Genomic DNA, 18908 nt, shown 5'->3' on the forward strand with positions numbered 1-18908 from the left:
GACAAAGAATCAAGCTCGCGAGCCAGGATAGCCAGTTCACTGATAAAGTCTGTTCTTCAGGACTTGGGCTTTTTTGGACAGTGCACTGCCTTCAAGCTCCATGACCACCTTCTGCAGCACTTCAAAGGTATACTTGAGTTCAGCAGGGTAGTTTAAGTTCAAAGAATATATTAGGCCAAACAGCATGGCAGCAGCTAAGGGAACATTGTCCAAATCCTGCATCACAACCTGGGACTCGAGGACAATGCCGATGTCCTCTGGTTTTTCACTGGCATCTCTGTGTTTCCAGACATATATACCCATAGTGGTTTCCTCAATGGATTCCTGGAGGAGGGATTCATCTGCTGCCTGTACAATGCACAAAAAGAATCAAAGTGTGATTACACTACATGCCACGTCCATATGGGGAATACTGCATATCTGTATTGAGTAATTTATTAAGATCACTACCATATTATCTTACAAGTTAGCTGACTGTGAAATAATTACAATGGGTAGATGTTTTAAAGCTTATATAAAATATGAAAGATAACATCTCAACACACTAAACCTAAGTAATACTTACCACATACTCTCTCAATAGATTCTCCGGGTCCTCGTTCAGGTAAACGCAGAGTACCTTTATGACACATTCTCTTCCCAGATCCACGTCATCATCCTGAGGCAGAAAAGCAGAAGCACAAGTTGCTTTGTTTGAGTTTGTCTAATGGTGGAGATGCTGTTGTAGTTGTTTTTACAATACCTGGTAGAAAATCAGATAATGTGTGAGGTGTGTGTCGGCGACTCTTATGAGACTTAAAGGTTCCATAAATACTTGTTTGAAAACTACAGCCAACAAACATGCAACATACATTTTCATTTTTCTTCAGATGTGTGTTGATATGAAGAAAAAACTCCTTTTCATTAGCCAAATTTTTGCATGCACATAAGTGACAGCTAAAAATAGACAACTCTTTTAATGTTTGATTATCTTGTGTGGAATGCACTCTACTTTGATGGATGATTAAAGCATTCCATGTCTTAAATGTACAGGGACATTTAGAATACGTACATGGATAATTTATGGTGCGTCCAAAATGTGGGTGTTTCAGTTTATAATGGTGAAGTAATTTAGACCTACTTTGCACAGCGACTGAACAACCTTTACACTGCCACATTCACTAGAGAAAGAGAGAAACAAATGGAAGTTCAACTCACTGACACACATCCTACACAAACAGAGCAAATCTTTACCATAATTTAAAATGCATAATCTTGCCAGTTTATTAGGGCACCCTCTAATCCTAAACCAATGCAGTCTAATCCAGAAATCAATTAATCTTACCATCATAAAAGTTATAGTAATATAATTTAGAAATTGTTGAGAAACTTACAAAAAAGGTGTAGTTTGTGGTGCCGTTAAATTATTTTGTGTTATCCTGAGAGACTAATTATTAGAAACACTTATCCAAAATAGTTTCTACAAAAAGGAACATTAAAACCTTAAATACAGTAGGATTTACAGCAATTATCATTACAATATTTTTGAAAATAATATCATCATCATCATGCTGAGAAATCCATTCATAATTAAACACATCCAGTAAACCAACCAAAGCAATTGAACAGTAATACTCACCACTACTACAGAGCCTCTGAGCACCCACAGCACCCACAGACATACATTATATCAAATATTGGCCTTGGCCGGAGGATATCTACACAGAAAAAATAAATAAATGTTAAACTCAACTCAAGGCATGACATAACAATTGCAAAAGAGCTATAGTTTATAATGAACTAAAGGCAGTGTTTCCCACAGGTTTTCAGGAGACAAGGGGTACAATCGGACTGTCGACGAGAGGGGGGGAGGGGGCGTTTATCACCATTACAGCGCGACCTGTCCATGTGCCCATGTTTGTGTGTGTAAGTGCGTGAGAGAGAGAGGGAGAGAGAGAGAGAGAGCGTGCAGGGAAGGGGGGCTGACTGACGGATATGAGAGACGGTGAAACGCTGTTAAAAACGCTATTGTAAACTATTGGTATTGCCCTCCTTATAAAAAAAAATAATCACAAGCCTGTCTACCAAAAAAAATTGAGGAATAAATACTCAAAAAAAGAGTGTTTGAGTTTATTAAGTTGTAGGCTTCCCAAATCAAACACATATATTTATGAAAAGTCACGGACTGTCCTGGCTGTCCGCAGTCAATCATTACTCTCCCTTTCACAGTGGAGAAATTTATTTTCGGAAAATAAGCAGCAGCATGTATGTAATAAATTAGCATGTCAGAGTTACCCATCCCCCACACTCATTAACTTGTTTAATTAATTATTTAATTATTTTTAATTAATTAATTAATTTAAAAATAGAATAGACCTAGGCCTATGTTCTATGAATTTCCCCTTTACATACTAGTTGCTCTGCACACATTACGTTACTAGACATAAAAACTAATGCAAAGATATTCCCGCTACCATTAGCAACCAGCTAATGACCGAAAACGTTAGCATGAAGACTGGCTTGGATTTACTCGATATTACCGGCAGATAAAAAGCCAAACCATTTCAAACCATGATTATAAACACCCTGTTTCTAACACAGACTCATATTTGACAAGTTTTTAATTACCTTTATGTGTCCTGAGCAGTCCAAATCCACAGAAAATATCACTGCGAGGGAGAAAATGGCGGATCCTGCAGGTCTTCAGTAACCGTTTTCTGTCCATGAGCCCGCCCTAGGAGGCGGGCTTTTCAACTTCTGGCTGATAAAACATAACTTTATCCTTTCTTCTTCAAATGACAGAGACATGTAGATTTTAAATTCCTCAATATTGAAATGCTTTTTAAAGATTTAATCATGTTTTAGAGAGAAATATAAATCAATTATGTAGCATATACAAAATGCATAAATGTAAATTGAACAACCCCCCCTTCTTCCATTTTTTCAGTGTTTGCAGTTGTTTTGAGTTAATTAGCTGATTAGGGTGTGACACCATGAGTTTCCAATATTGAACTTTTTCCACAATATTCTAATTTTCTGAGACACTGGGTTTTGGGTTTTCATTATCTCTAAGTCAAAATCATCAAAATTGCAAGAAATACAGGCTTGAAATAGTTCTCTGTTTGTGTAATAAGTTTCACTATCTGAAATGATTGACAGAAAATATTGAACTGTTCCACGATATTCTAATTTTGTGAGATATACCTGTATGGACAGGAAACATGGGAAGACAGCTAGTGACCAAAGATTTCCAAAAGAACATGCAGACATCTGTTTACTACTCATACATTGAGAGAAATGTTAAAATTAAGCCACGTCAACCATCTCCTGCAGCTCCATACTCAACACACAGACAAGACATGGATATCATTTAATGTCACGTTAATGTAGGGGTCACAGCTATTCCACAATTTTCATTTGGATTTATGGACTGAATGCATTGATAATTCTTGATAACATGCTTCAAAATGGAGGTCTCTCTTTGTTCCCCTCCAAACAAAGACAAACGACCCCCATCATGACCATGGCCACGGCCATCTGCATATACCTAAAGGCGTCTCATTGGCTAATTCTAACAGGAAGTACAACTCCCAGGTGGAGACACAAAATCTCCTGCAGCCACCTCTTCTCTCTCTTCTCCTCGACTCCCCCAGAGGACAGCACTGGGCATGTCTGCTGTCCTGGTCTGCACTCCAGAAGGTGGACCAGACAATCTCCCTCTCTCCCCAGCTCTAAGGGAAGGCCGACAAGGCCCCAAACCAAGCTTGGGCCCACCACCACGCTTCCAAGTTTCCTGCCTGTGATCTATACTGGATATAATCACAGAGACCTTCACCAAGCTTTTGGAGCCAACAACAGCAAATTACTTTGGAAACACCAAACCCAAAAGGGACCTGATTCTTCTTCTGAAGGATTTCTGCTTCCCCCTTTCAGCTCTGGACTCTGTGGTATAGTACTGGGCAGTTAGTACAAGCAAGAACAAGTTTGTTAAGCTTTAATCAATGGTGTTGATCTGTTGTGTGTTTGTTCAGTATGTTTGTGATATTTTGTGTAGCCAGATCATTTGAAGTTGTATGATTAATCTTGCTCTACAGACTTTAAGTTGTACATGTAAATTAACTATAACTCATTTGATTTTCTCACACACTAATCCACATAAAATATACTTTTAATTTGGCTTCCTACAAAGGCAGACTTTCAAGGCTGCATGGTCTATTGTTCTCCAAGAACAAAAGGGCTTCCGCCATTTTGATTTGCTTAAATGGCCACCCTTGATCGGCCATTTGTTACACATAATCTTTCACCCACATTTCCCTGTAAATAGTCTTTTAGATTAGTTATTGTGTGTTCTGTTTGCTTTACTTTGTTTTAGAATAAATATCTTTTTGGATTAATATGCTTCTCCTTTTAATGTTGCACATGAATGAGTGATTTGCTAAACCTCTGCTATGAAAAAAACTCCAAAATTCCTTCAACCGTTATTAAATATTTATAAGGTAATTTGATTAAAATGATATTCATAATTAATAATCAATATTCCAAATTGATAATTTGTTAACTTTATGAGACTGATTTACTATGAATTGCTATCTTTCCTCTTTCTAAGTAAAGAGGTGGTGCCCCGAAAATAACTTAAATCATTTAAAGTGTTAAATATTAATTTTGTCAATTTCTGAGAGCAAAATTGACCTTAATTACCTTTACCTCTACATATTTTGGTGCCCCCTGCTGGAGGCCGTTGTAGCAGCTTGCCGTTTGGGGGTCCAATGTATCTTATCGGTTTCAGTGAAGAATTTGTCCCTGGCCATTCGGGGTAGGTGACATGTCTCTTTAATGAGGTGGTTGAGGATTTTGATGTTTTTCTTAATTGTTTCGTTCAGTTGGTCCGAGGTGTTAATGATAGAGATTAGTATTTCTGCCTGGGGGAAGGCTGTTTTTGCATGTTTTGAAGGCTTTTTTTTCCAAAATGGAGGGGTTCCCCTGGCTTCTGTTGTTGAGGCTGAACGATAAGATTACTTTACTAACTTGGTTTGACACCGGGGTTTTGTGTCTAAGCAAGACTGTAGCGTGGTTGAGGTTGGCTCCAGGGTAGCAATCTACCTGAATGCGGCTGTCCTGGATGTGTGGTAATCTGGCGATGTTGGAGTCTCCTATTATGAGGAGCGGTTGGGGTTTAGTTCCCAGTTTTTATATTTGTCACCCAGGTGTTCATGGCTCTTAAAAAGGTGGGTTTGGGTCACTATATTGTTGGTGGTTGGGGTTTTTGGAATTATCCCCTTTTCAGGGTTTGTTAGGGTTGGTTGTTGTTTTTCTGGGCTTTCTGGGCTGTCCCATAGTTCCCTCAGGAATTCTTCTTCAAGTTTTTCAACTTCGTCCATTCTCATTCGTTTGGTTGGTGTTGGATCGTCTTGTTTTATAGAAGCCATTGTTGCTCTGGTTTGTACCTGTTTGGTTTGGGTCTGGTTTGTACTGGCTTAACTCAAATTGGAAGTTGTTGTAGGTTTTTGGTTGCCACATGGTTGTTGTTTGGAAGGAAAGAAGAGGTCTTTTTTAGGGGTCGTACAATTGGTTTTTAAAGAGTTCGCTCCTCCGAAGGCTCTGGCAAGGGTTAGGTTCAGTGAGAATTATCTTGGTGACTCCCCCTGCGTCATCCAGATACCCCTACATTAAGAAGAGTGAGAATAAGTGTGGAAATATTAAATAAATAATTGTGGAAATATTCCTTTAAAAGTTTGAATACATGACCAATGCTTATGTTGTTTCTTATGATAAAGGCAGTCTGTACGATAACCCTGTCATGAAAAGTGACATATAAATACTACAGGTATGAGGATGTAAGAGGTTAGTTTATATTTATAAGTATATTAACGGATTAAAACTGATTACTTTTTTCATGCCTGAAGAAAGCTATTTTTTTCAGCCAGCCTTGATTTTACCACAATATTTAGGCAAGGGCCAAGCATCAGCTGTATTAGAAGGTGTATGATACAATAGAGTTGTTGTTGATCAGCCTTAATCCTTGACATGTTCCTTCATTGATTTTGTCATAAATTAAATTTGTCTGTAGAATATTTGCAACTGATGGATGCACCTGTCACCAAGGAAACTAAGACATTTATTTAGAAAAAACTACAAACACTGCCACACACACACACACACACACACACACAGACACACTATAGCAGTATAACAGATAGCATGGACACATACACAGTGTGGTGTTCAGCCTTGAGCGTCTGACTCCTCCATCCTACATGTTCCCACGAGGTTACAGAGACACACAGTAATGGTTTCTAAAAGCATGATTGATGAACACAGCACACTGTGTCCTCACCTTGGCGACAGACATGCTTAGGCTTCTACACACACGCAAGATGCCTTTCTTTTTTAAAAGAGATTATTAAATAGAGGTTTGTATTAGTTATTATAAGAGCAGCATGAATTGATTTGCATTTGTCAAAGCAAATGGAAGTATCCACTGACTCTTTTCACATAGAACTCAAACTGTTAGTGATGTGTCGGTTAGGAACGAGCCGATTCAAGCCGCTCTTTTTTTTTCTTTCTTTTTTTTAAAGATTCTTTTTTGTCATTTTACTGCTTATTAGATAGTGAAAGATAGAAAGGGGGAGACATGCAGCAAAGGGATCTCAGAAGATTTGAACCCGGGTCCGACACAGCAAGGACTCTTCCTTAATGGTACGCACTCTACCAGTGTGAGCCACCAGGACGCCCCGAGCTGGCTCTTTTAAGTGGGAGCCGACTCACGTCCGTCAGCAAGCCATTCTTTAAAAAAAAAAAAATAATAATAATGACTTTTCTCGTTAGAAAAAGTACCTGCGAGTGCTTCAGACGCTGACTACAGGTGTCACATGCATGATGTGTGAACCAATCATGTGAGGATTGACAAGGATCATACCACCAAGCAGGGAGGGGCGGGGGTGGCAGCGCTGAGACACCTAAAACTGTTGGATGCTGCTGTTTTGCACATTGTATTATATTTATTTTCATTATTTCATTTATTTATTATTTTTTTTTACTCTATACCAAAAATATTTGGGGTTTTTTGTCCACTACAGATCAGGCAGTAGTTGGCATTAACAAAGCACATTTACTTGATTGCTGTATTTCATTTCTATTTTTCCAGTAATTTACTTGTTTTGTTGGGTGTGTGTGTGTGTTTGAATACAAAAAAAAGAAATGTCAATAGCTGTCCGTTTTTAAAAACCTAAGCATATTTCTATGCTTAGGTTTTTATAGGCATTTTCTATCTGCTATGTGTAGCAGAGTGGTTCTTCAAGCAAGTTAGAGAGTTAAATACAACTGGCTACAACAATTTATTGAAATGTAAGTGGTATATGTGTTCAAATACAAATCACAAGTCAAAACAGTGCTAAATTTGGCTGAATTAGGGAAATTCAGTTTATCCAAATTATAAAAGATATAAGTGGTAAAATGAAGAGCCATTTGGGAGCCGAAAGAGCGGCTCTTCGTGGTGAGACAAATGATCCGGATCACTAAAAAGAGTCCAAATTCCCATCACTAGTGTACGTATCACATTAGACATTACACCTTTGCCAAAGAGCTGATGGGCAGAACCAGTTAAAGCAGTTAAGAAGATCTAGGCTAAATAAAGATGCAAATAGTTCCAAAATGTGTTTATTTAATTGATAAATAGTGGCGAAACATGTAACCTTTCAGTAAAGGTATAAACTCTGCCTCTTCTGTCTTTCTCTCTCTTTGTCGCTCACAGGCACGCTGCATCCTATTACATGTTAACACATAGCTTTAAAAAACTTCACATGTGCCATTATGTAAAGGTTTATGCCATTGTTTTGGTCTACTGTTTGGCTGCACTATGCAGAGAAGGAATGGAGTCCACAGATTCAGGATTAAATATATTTCTATGGCCAGCTCAGCTGAAAGCCCACTTACTGAGTGAACTTGTTGCTGAAATATACAGCACCCTTCTAGCCTGCATGGAGAGGAAAAGGTTAGTGCAAAAGACAAGGCCATACTCCTTTATTACAGTGCTTTACTAAAAATGATGAAGCATTGCCCTATAACTTTAAGACTAAAACTGGCCCAACACGGCCCAACATATATATGCATATATGAATTAAAAATTAATAAAACAAAATAAAAGTTATTTCCCTCTATTAAGAGCACTTCTATAACTTGCCCTCAGACTATGTGTTCTGGTTAAAATAATCAATAAATGGTTGCCAAATTCTATAGAACTTTGTTGTGATCTGATTTTCTCCGGCTCGAAATGTCTCATAACATCTGTCATAAGATTTGAATAAGTTGGGGCTGCCTTTTGTTTCCAATTAAGTAATATCAATCTTTGCACAAGTAGGCTGAAAAAATGAAACCAGACTATGTTCCATGTTGCTTTTAATATATTGTTTTAATTCAAAAGTAAAAAAAAAATGATTGCACTCTTTTTTAACCAGTGGTTTATTACAATATCCCATATCATCATCTTATCTCACAAATAACAGCATCTGTGTAACAACCCTGAACAAAGTCACAGTATGCTCCACTACTCCACATACTGCTCTTCTCAAAAGCAGATTTATGTGTGAAAATCAATAGAACCTTGGCTCCCAAACATAAAGCTATTTCAATACATTCATGCATCAGTTGTCCAAGTAAGTGTCACATACAGGGCAAACAAGAAAAAGTAAATAAAGTATGTACCTCCACTGAGAAAAGTTCAGAACAGAAAGAGGTGGCAGAGGAAGGGTTTGCCACACAGTTTTATACTGATTCTTCAAACAAACAACATTTTCTTTACAGTGTTTCAATTCCACATTATTACATGTTTACTGTCAAAAAAATTACACTTTAGTTATGGAGAAAAAACAGGAAACCTACCACTGGAAGTGGTAACATGTTTCCCTTGAAAATAGTCTCCACTAAATCCATGTGTGATTTTACAGGAATTGACCAGAGGTGGGAGAAAAAATCGATACAGCATAATACTGCGATATTTTGTGTAGCAATATTATATTGATTCATGTCCGCCAAGTATCCATATTTAGCGTTCCAGCAGCCTTCAGTATTTTCGCTGTTTTTGTTTTTTTCCAAGGCCGTAGCAGGCTCACTTTAAGGAATATACTGGAGATCCTGGTATTATATGAATCTAGAAGATATAAGGAATCTATAGGCACCATGTGTCAGGATATTGTGTTGGGAAGTTATGGGAAATAATGCTGAAAAGTTAGACTTTTTTATGTTTCATTAAAAAAAAATCAGAGCAGTGAAGGTTAAAGTTTTTGAAAGTTTGATAAAATGCTGAAGTTGTTGTCGTTAATTTTGTGGATCTCAATATATTGTATCAATACTCACCATATCGCAATCATATCGTATCGTGACTCAAGCATGGGGATAAAATATATTGTGGGGCCTCTGGGGATTCACACCTCTACAGTTGTCAGTACCCTGTTTATAATTTAATGAAACGACATACACACTACTAGCCTGGCTAACGTCAGACTAATCACAAATGAGATTAGTCTGGAACCAGCCATTCATTTCTCCGTAGAGGAGGCGTGGTTTACGATCCTCCGGAGCCGTTTATTGGGCGCTTAGAATGTCTATCAAAATCGTCTGTATGAAGCTCTTAGCCAAGCGCATCAGCTTTACCAGATGATGTATGTAGAGCGACAGAAATTGATGTTTAAGTAGCCAGACTAGCCTATCTCTACTTTGAGACTAAAATGCTCAATTCTGCTTCTGCAACGTTTATCTGCAGCATGTTCTGACTCTGGCTGCTCACAGTCTACCGGCAGTGTTAAGCCACACACATCCACTGATTTTATGGGCAATAAACAAGCTGCTGGGGTCTCTGGGCGGCTCCGCTGTCCCCCAGCTCGCTGCGAGATCACCGGCGTTACAGCAGTGAGCGGTAGCAGGGCTAGTTGGTAGATTAGGCTTTTGCCAAATCCTGTCGGAAGCAAGGCTAAAACATCCTTTTTGGTGGTGAAACAGGAGTGTAAAGTCAAACTTTGTTCTTCTTTTAAAATTCGCTCTAAACTATTTAAAACGCCTTCTACAGCTAAATCAAAAGAGACTTTTGCGTCTGCTGCAGCCATGTTGGATCCATAACAAAACTACAAGCTTCCGTCTGTCGAGTAGTACACCCCATCGTCTTGCCGTCCCTCCCCGTTCTGTGATTGGATCCCTAAAACAGGGCTAAGAAATGGCCTTAGTTGCCAGACTGGCTGCAGGTTCAAAATGAAATCGAGCGCGCAAGGCAGTATGGGTATACCCAGGCTTACACACTACAGCAGTTTTTCCTAAAACATTTAACTAATCCTTTAAGATGACCAGACATTAGAGTCCCTTAAAAGTTAAACTCAACTTAATCTTTTTTAAACATTCGGCTCTTTCAAAGTTTATGACTGTTATCATATATCCCAAAGTTTATTCATGCTGCACCACCTTCCTCCAATATGGTGATAAAAATAAGGAAAACAACATTCAAACATCCCTGGTGTGTGTGTGTGTGTGTGTGTGTGTGTGTGTGTGTGTGTGTGTGTGTGTGTGCTCACTGAGTGTTTGTCAGCACACCACAGAGCAGATTAGGCTGGAGTGGATCTTTTATTTGACTTTGCAGGGGTGTGGGTCAAATGTACTTCGACCCGTGTGTGTGCGTGTGTGTGTTTGTGTGTGTGTGTGTTTGTGTGATAATTGCTATGGGACACAGCCAACCAGAAAACACACATATTGATCAGGATGTTAGGTGAGAGTGTTTCCTCTGCGAGTGTGTTTTGCACTCAGCTAATTGCCTCAGTGAGATGTCAAGCTCTCACAGCTCCACTACTGTCTCTTCTTATATTCACTCAGTAAGAGGATAGAGGAGTAGATATTGCTTCCTTTTGAAATGAATTCCAATGAATACACATTATGGTGATGTTATTTACCAAGAATAATGTTAAAGGAGAAGTTGAAAAAATGACATTGTACATGCATATACAATTTATACTACATTAAATATGGCAACATTGTAAGTCAACTCAATGAGCATGTATAAATCAAGTCAAATGTGTTTCTATATAACATTTAAAACATAAGCTGACTACATTTCTTTACAAACAGGCAGAATAAAACAGACAACACAAAACATGCATACATCCAGGCAGAGATGAATGAGTAATACGAGAACTAATAAACAACCATTACAGAAGGCTGATCGGCCAATTAAATACATTCCAAATGCCAAAGCAAAGAAGTGGGATCTGATCTGTCCTCAGTAGAGAAGATATAATGTCATCAAGTTTGTTCCACAGACTAGTTCCTGCCACTGTGGGGTTTTACATTTGAAAAAGACTTTAGTGCAACCTCTAGTTATTGAGAGAAGGGCTGCACAATTAATCAAATTTTACTCGAGATCACGATTTTGCCCGCCACGATTAAATTAAGCTGATTGTCGGCAATATTTCCATTTTAAAGTATGGCTCTCCTGCATATCTAATCAAGCACTTTCTACACCAGTAGTCTACCAACCACCAGGGGGCGGGGCCGTTTTCCTCCCCTGAAAAATGCCTGGTTGCTAATTGAATAGAACGCTAAGCAGGATGTGACCTATCGACGGCACAACAACATGTGCCATTTGTAAAAGCCAGCGAAGCAGTGTTGCCAACTTAGCAACTTTGTTGCTAAATTTAGCAACTTTTCAGAAGCCCTTAGCGGCTATTTTTCCAAAAACGGGTGCCGGCGGCTCCTTACGAACTGTGGATTTTCACCGGGCGCGGAATGGCCTTGGAATGGCTGTGCCGCATTTTTGTTCCGTCCTCTGCCCGTCGTCAATTCCCACAGGTCGATTCGATGAGAAATTTTTTTTGGGGCGGCCGGGAACGGCACCCTGACCAGAGTGCACATCGAGGAGTCAGAGTGCAGACCACCAGAAGCTGGATTTACCGGACTGAATTTGGTGAGTGATGGTTTCAATAATTTTTTGTATTTTCTGGTATATCTAAGTTACCCAGGAGCTCTGTTGACATAGGCTTAGTTAACGTTAGCTACAGCTTGATGAATTGAGTCGTTGAACACAGCGAGAGAACATAACGTTAGCTGCTAGCCAGCTGAAGCTCCGGGGGAAAATGATTTGCTAACGCTACTGTTAACTAGATATTGTTACTGAAGTTAGCTTCGAGCTTGTAAAGCTAACGGTAAATCACAGAAAAGAAAGACTGGTTATATTGCATCTTTCTAAATTCTCTTTAACTCGTATTTCCAGGACGTGTGGATGCTATTGAATGAGAGGACTGGCAAGGCTGAAGGTGAAGTTGTCCAATTTTCTATCAATAAGGCTAAACTAGAGAACACCTTAGTAGCAGTGGTGTAGTCCATGTGATACGCAGGTATACGCCCTATACTCTCGCTAGATTTTTTTTTTCTTCATATATCCACTTGATGCACGAGTGTGACAGTTTTCACATGTTGATTAATTAATTAAATCAACCCAGTCTGTGTTCACATGATTTTTAGACCTCTGATGCTGCCCGTGATGAAAACAGCAACCAATTTATTTCGCGGGCATTCTCGGCATAAAGGAGAAAATCAGCGCGTTAATTACAATGAGATGAAACTAAAACAACGCCAGACAACAGTTTTTCAGTGTTTTCCGAAGCGTGGCACTGAACCCACAGACGCTTCGGGTGACACTGCAGCTTCAGCAGAAGAGGTCGGAGAAAAAGCTGAGGCTTCTCTAGATATCCAAGGATAAAAAGGAGCCTGACGCGACCATAACGCCAACCGGCAAGTGAAATTAGCATAGCAGGTGATTGTTGGTATATTTAAATATATTGTACTGTTCCTCAGTACATTCACTACCATCAGCTGGTTTCACGGGGCTTTATTTGTGAACAATGTGGGCTGTAGCCAACAACAAAACAAGCTAACGAACTTCTGTCATTGTCATGAATTGACCAACTTCAAGCTCGGCTCTCTCCCCTGCCGGCTCTCAGGACATCCCCAGTTCCCGCCCACCTCAAAACAACCCATTGTCATGGGAACGACAATGACTGACAGGCTTCTCAGCCGCTCAGTGTATGTCGCGTTCATGAACATCAGGGAAATCACAGCGCCAGCTTTCCTAACTGATATGTCCAGTCTTATTGATGCTGCCTCCTAACATGTTGATAACATTCCCAGTCTGTCAGAATGCTCTCAAGATGTATACTGGAGGCTATGCATTAATGAATGTGATTCAGATTCAGATGTTTTTTATTCTTGAACTAAAAAACATCTGAATCTGAATCACATTAACTAATGCATAACCTCCAGTATACATCTTGAGAGCAATCTGACAGACTGGGTATGTTATCAACATGTTAGGATGCAGCATCAGACACAAGGTTGTGATGGTGCTTATGAGGTGTTGTTCCAAGATGGTTGTTGTTGTAAGATGTGTTGTTCTGGGACGGGTGAGTACGAGTATAGACAGTATACCCACTGCAAAAAACTAGACTAAACCACTGCTTAGTAGATACTGTAACCCACCCTCTGAAGCCTTACGTGACACATAAAACATACATTGTAATGAACCCTGACAGGTTCCACATTTTTAATAGCAGTCTTTGATGGTATTTATTGATTCATTAAAACTTGAAGTGGATTTGAGCCATTTCAAATCGTGAAAGCTGAGCGTCTCGCATTCGTAGACTGTGCGCTCCATCCACTGACAGCCAGGGCGTCATTTCTTCCTGCGGGACAATCCGCGTGGGAGAAGACGACGGGAGAGATCCACAACCTCATTTCGTGATGTTTATGTGTCACGAAAGGCTTCAGAGGGTGGGTACATTTAAAACTAAAGTACCGTTAACACTAATACAAACATTATTTTTGCAGAATGAGTGTGTTAGGAGAGAAGGATGCAGCCCTTGTTAAACACCTGGATGCTGGGATGAAATGCAGCTGGAACTGGTCATGGCTAAAACTGGAAGGCAAGGTCTCAGTAAAAGGGCAAGAGGTGTCCTTTCATCTAGGGGATGTTTTCAACAAAATTAACAGGCAGGGATTCACCAGATGTGTTCTCTGCCTTAAAGATATAAATTATGCAAACAAAGGCAGCCATGCTCTACAGGCTCACTGCCAGACGGAGATTCACAAGAAGAAGGTGGAGATGATCGCTTCCACACATAGTGTTGCCAGCACCTTCCTTCCAGCATCATCTAGCCAGAGTCCAGCAAGCCAGAGTCAAGCAAGCAAGGGCCCAGAAACAATCAGGCAGCAGTGCCAGGGAAAGATACCTGTTATAAACCGCATAGCAAATGCAGAGGTAGGTGATGTAGGTCAGTTGGCACAGGCAGCATAGACAGAGTAAACTAGCACTTTTAGATTGTTTATTCAATGTAAATGTATTATTTATTATTATTATTATTCATAATGATACATTATCTTTACATTAATTACATAATTTGTGTTTTAGGCAATGGTCCTTGGAACCTTGGCGGAGCATTCCATCCCCTTTTCTATGGCTCCTGTAATTGTTGAGCTTGCCCAGACCCTTGCCTTGGATAAACCAGCTTTGCAGGGAATGAAGCTGTCGCGGACGGCAGCTTCATACAAGATGATCCATGGTTTAGGTATTTACATTTTCTGTCTTACCTACTTTTTCAGTGTTTTAATTTCCACCTTAGTGAACTTCACACATGTTGTACCATGTTGCTTTATTTACTGCTATGTTGCCAGAATGACCTGTTGTATGATTTATATTGAATCAATTGGATTATGCATGTGATGTGACAAATCTGTCCGACTTTGCATAGGGCGGACCTACTCTGAGAGGATCTTTTGCAACATGAGGAGATTTTCTTTTTCATTAAATTTAGATGAGAGCACCTCCAACAACATGTTGTGGACTCCACGTGCTGTGATGAGGGGCAGCAAGACCGGCCTCGAGACCAGGATCCACCAATATTGTCCCAACCTGCTGGATATTGATAGAGACTCCTGCCATCATATTCACAATGCCGCAAAGAAATTCTCAGAGCCCTTTGACAGCTACTTGGAGAAGTTGTTCAGCGATCTCCAGGTTGACCATCAGTGGAGTTCAGACCAGGTAAACAAAATGCCAAGCACATTTGACACTACAGGGCTTTACTGTCCTGTTACACTCCACCCATGTGAATTTGGTATAACCTGAATTTGTCAGCTCTAGTCTAGACCACTGCTGCTGTCCCTGCTGTACTGTACTGTGATAAAACTATGGAATGTGTAGAATGTTTATGTGTTTCTTTCAAAATCTTTTTCTGTCTTTTGTCAGGTGATGTACCTCAAGGAGATAGCCATGATACTAAATCTTCCCGCCTCCAGCCCACAGAGGGGCTTTGTTCCTCATCGTTGGCTGTCTGCATATGATGCCAGCATGGCAACCCATGCCATGATGCCTGCGTACAAAGTTCTCTATTATGGATACCTCTCCACTGCGGATAAGGAGCTGTATAGGGAGCCTTTGGAACTGATGTACACCATGTACCACGTCAATCAGGCTGCAAGAGCCAGAATCAAGGTGGTTCAGGAGGAACTCAACAGGAAAGGTGATGAGACTTTATGTTCCAATCCCTTATAATAATTTGCACTTATACTTGTTATTAAGTTACTAATCAGGAGGAATATGTATTGTGTTTTTCACTTACATTAATTCATCTTTCACAGGCATGACTCCACAAGGCCATGAGAGAAAAAGGAGGGTGTATCAGAAGTTGTGGCATGAGGAGACGACAACAATCCTACGGCTCAGCATCTACATGGGTGTGCTGGCTATTCTCAAGGAGTACGTCATGGTTTTCCAGGTTAGTGCTAGTTGTGCTAGGAATTACTGCAACTTGATTGCACCTGCATGCACATTCAATGTTGGCAGTCAATCAATTTCATTATAATTTGTTATACATACACAGGGTAGCCAGACATTGGTCCACAAACTTCACGATCAGCAGCTTGAGCTGTTCCTGGCCTACTTGGCTTGCTTTGTGAAGGCCGAACATATTACTGATGTAATTAAGTCCTCCTTACACCCACTCTGCCCACATTAGTTGATTGATTTTATCCCTATTTTATACTTTTCTCTTGTCTGTTCCATCAGTTTAGTGTTTCCTTTTTTGTTAAGCATCCTGGGGTCTTTTGAAAGTCATTTAAGATATTACTCCCATTAATTACTTCCCTTACACAGCTGTCTCCCAGGGCTCTAAGGGTCCTGGAGGATCATATGCTGCTGCCCTCCAAGGAAATATATGTGGGACAGGAGGCTGACACGTTCAGGAGCCAGAATCCAAAACATGCTGTAAGTACCGTGTACCCTTGACTTTTTTTCTCAATTGACTTAAAATAATGGTATTTGGTGTTTTGTGTCAGTTGTTGGTGCCATTCCTTGCAGATGTCAGGAAAGCCTAGATCACCACTGCAGTGTACCTCCAGAAGAAGCTCCCCTTGGCCAGTCCGACTCTGAACTGACAGCCCTGTCTGCTCTGGACCCTCTTCTGAGAGGCCACTCACAGGCAACCATCCAATTGAAGAGGTAAGAATAACATTTTAAGTTTTTTTTTGCCATATTACCAGGTGCTTTGGGATTTTTGTTACTCATGTCCTTCCACTGATTTCAAATTCTCATCCATTCCAGGCTGAGTGGTATGCTGAGGCACCTCTTGCCAGCAGACCAGGACATTCAGAGAGAACTTGTACGGTTCAATGTTGACCTGACCATCCCCAGTTTCAAGGAGGGAGAGAGCATTGTGGAGTGGTGGGGTCATGTCTTTGACAAGCCAGATAAGTACCCCTCCCTGAGTGTGCTGGTTAAATGTTGCCTCTCCATCTTTCATGGACCAAGGGTTGAGTCGTCATTTAGTCTAATGAATGACGTGATTGACCAAAGGAGTGGCAACATGAATATAGAAACATTTAATGCGATCCAGACGGTCAAGTACACCCTGCAGTCCAGGGGGAAGACAGCCATGCAGCTCTTTAGAAGGGAGGACGTGAAGTTTGGGGAGGTGGACAGAACAATGTGCAAGAACATTAACTGTGCAGCAGCCACATATAAACACCAGCAGAAGGTCAACAAGAAAGAAAGGCAGCAGCAACAGAGCAAGTATGGCTCTCAAGCAAGTGGCAGTGTTCAGCAGGCCAAGAAGCAGAGTGCTGAAGGAGAGAAGAGGGCAAGGCTGAGGCATGTGGCAAGCGGGCCATGGAGACACTGGTGGTCCAGGCAAAAAAAATGAAAAAACTATTCCTTGAAATGTGTTTTGATTATTGTTCTTCACTTTCTTCTTTTTATTATTATTTGTATTATTCTTCCAGCTCATAATTTAGAAAATCTGTTCAAATTTGTTTTTGTATGTCCTTGTACAAATGTTGAGTCTATTGTTATTGTAATTATTGTGTGCCTTTTAATTCAATGTTCAATTCATTACAGTATTTTTTCAGAACCTGTGCTTGGCTTATTATTGCATCCACTCAACTCATTTTGGCTACTGTGAAATTGGCAAAGGGAAACTTTGATTCTAAATCAAACATCATATTTTTTCTGGCATGCTCTGTCTGCAATTGCAAATTGCATTTCTAATTGATGGTATGTTTTGATAATGGTGGAAAACACTTATTAGGTTGGTTTCTTTGTTGTTGTTTTCCCTAACATGATGAATACTCGTGATTAATCATGAATATAATATTGATCAAACTAATCGTGATTATCATTTTGGCCATAATCGTGCAGCCCTAATAGAGAGGAATCAGTGAAGTTCAGTATGTCATACTGAGATTAGTGACCACAGAGAGAAATGGTGGTGGGGAAAAAATTGTCCTCTACATATTTCTCTTCTCTTGTTCATGCTTAAGTATTAAATTATTTTTACTTCTACCGGATTTCACTCAACAACTTTGCATGGTCTGAATAACAGATGAATTTTCAATTTGGTGTTTATGATTTGACTTGAACATATGAAGGCGTGAGGAGTGGTCATGGACACAGATACGCCTTACGACAGCCAGGAATTGCTTGTTGGGATGATGGTGAAATAATGTATTGCTACATATCTCCTCATTATAGGCATGCCCTTCACGCTAATAGCATGCATTTTCGTGGAAAACATTTAGTTTTTTCTCATGGAGTAAAATACATTTTTTTCCTCCTATTGTACTTGAATATTCAAAGAGCCCAACTTTGTTCATGTGTGATGATATGAGTCCCAATAGTAGCATTTCATTGCAGTGAAACTTGAGCTCAGTGCATAAAATGAGCTGCTGTGATCTCTACGATAATCAAAACCTCATGAAACTTTACAACCACAAACTAGAGACCTTATAACAGAAGTGATTGCCATCCATTCAAGGAAAAACTGAATTTTTGCATAAATCTCCAAAATGTTAGCGATACCAAATCACAATGGACGAAATTTTCTACAGTGTTTCCAATGTCTTGGTGTCTTAATGTGGTCGATTTAATAGAAATACACAAAATCTATGTATCTAAATATGTTGTGAGTTATGTCATTTTGAGCCTTGAAGTAGGTAGAAAACTGTGGAAAAAAAAGAAAAGAAAAACAGCCAAACATTTTAAGACGAGTGAGATGCGGGGCTTCTCTTATTTGCATCCCTGCCTCCCTAACTGTCGTTCACTTGTGTCTTAGTCCCGCCCACCGGGGATGCATGGAGAGACGCGAGGTGAGGAGAGAGGAAACCTTTTAAGAGACATGAGATGTCCTTCCCTCTGAAGCATCATGTGAAGTGACGTCCGTTTCTAATGACACAGCTGGATCAGCTGTCAGTCACTTTAACAGCTGTAGACATGCACTAATAGTAATGATAATAACTAGAAAATTTCCTCTGGGGAAATTCTGAAAGGGCCACGGGGGCAACTGCCGGTGTATGCGTGTGTGTGTGTTTCACACACACGCATACACACACACACACAGGTAACTTTATGT

This window comes from Centropristis striata, chromosome 16 (genome assembly GCF_030273125.1).
Source record: "Centropristis striata isolate RG_2023a ecotype Rhode Island chromosome 16, C.striata_1.0, whole genome shotgun sequence".
NCBI lineage: Eukaryota > Metazoa > Chordata > Actinopteri > Perciformes > Serranidae > Centropristis > Centropristis striata.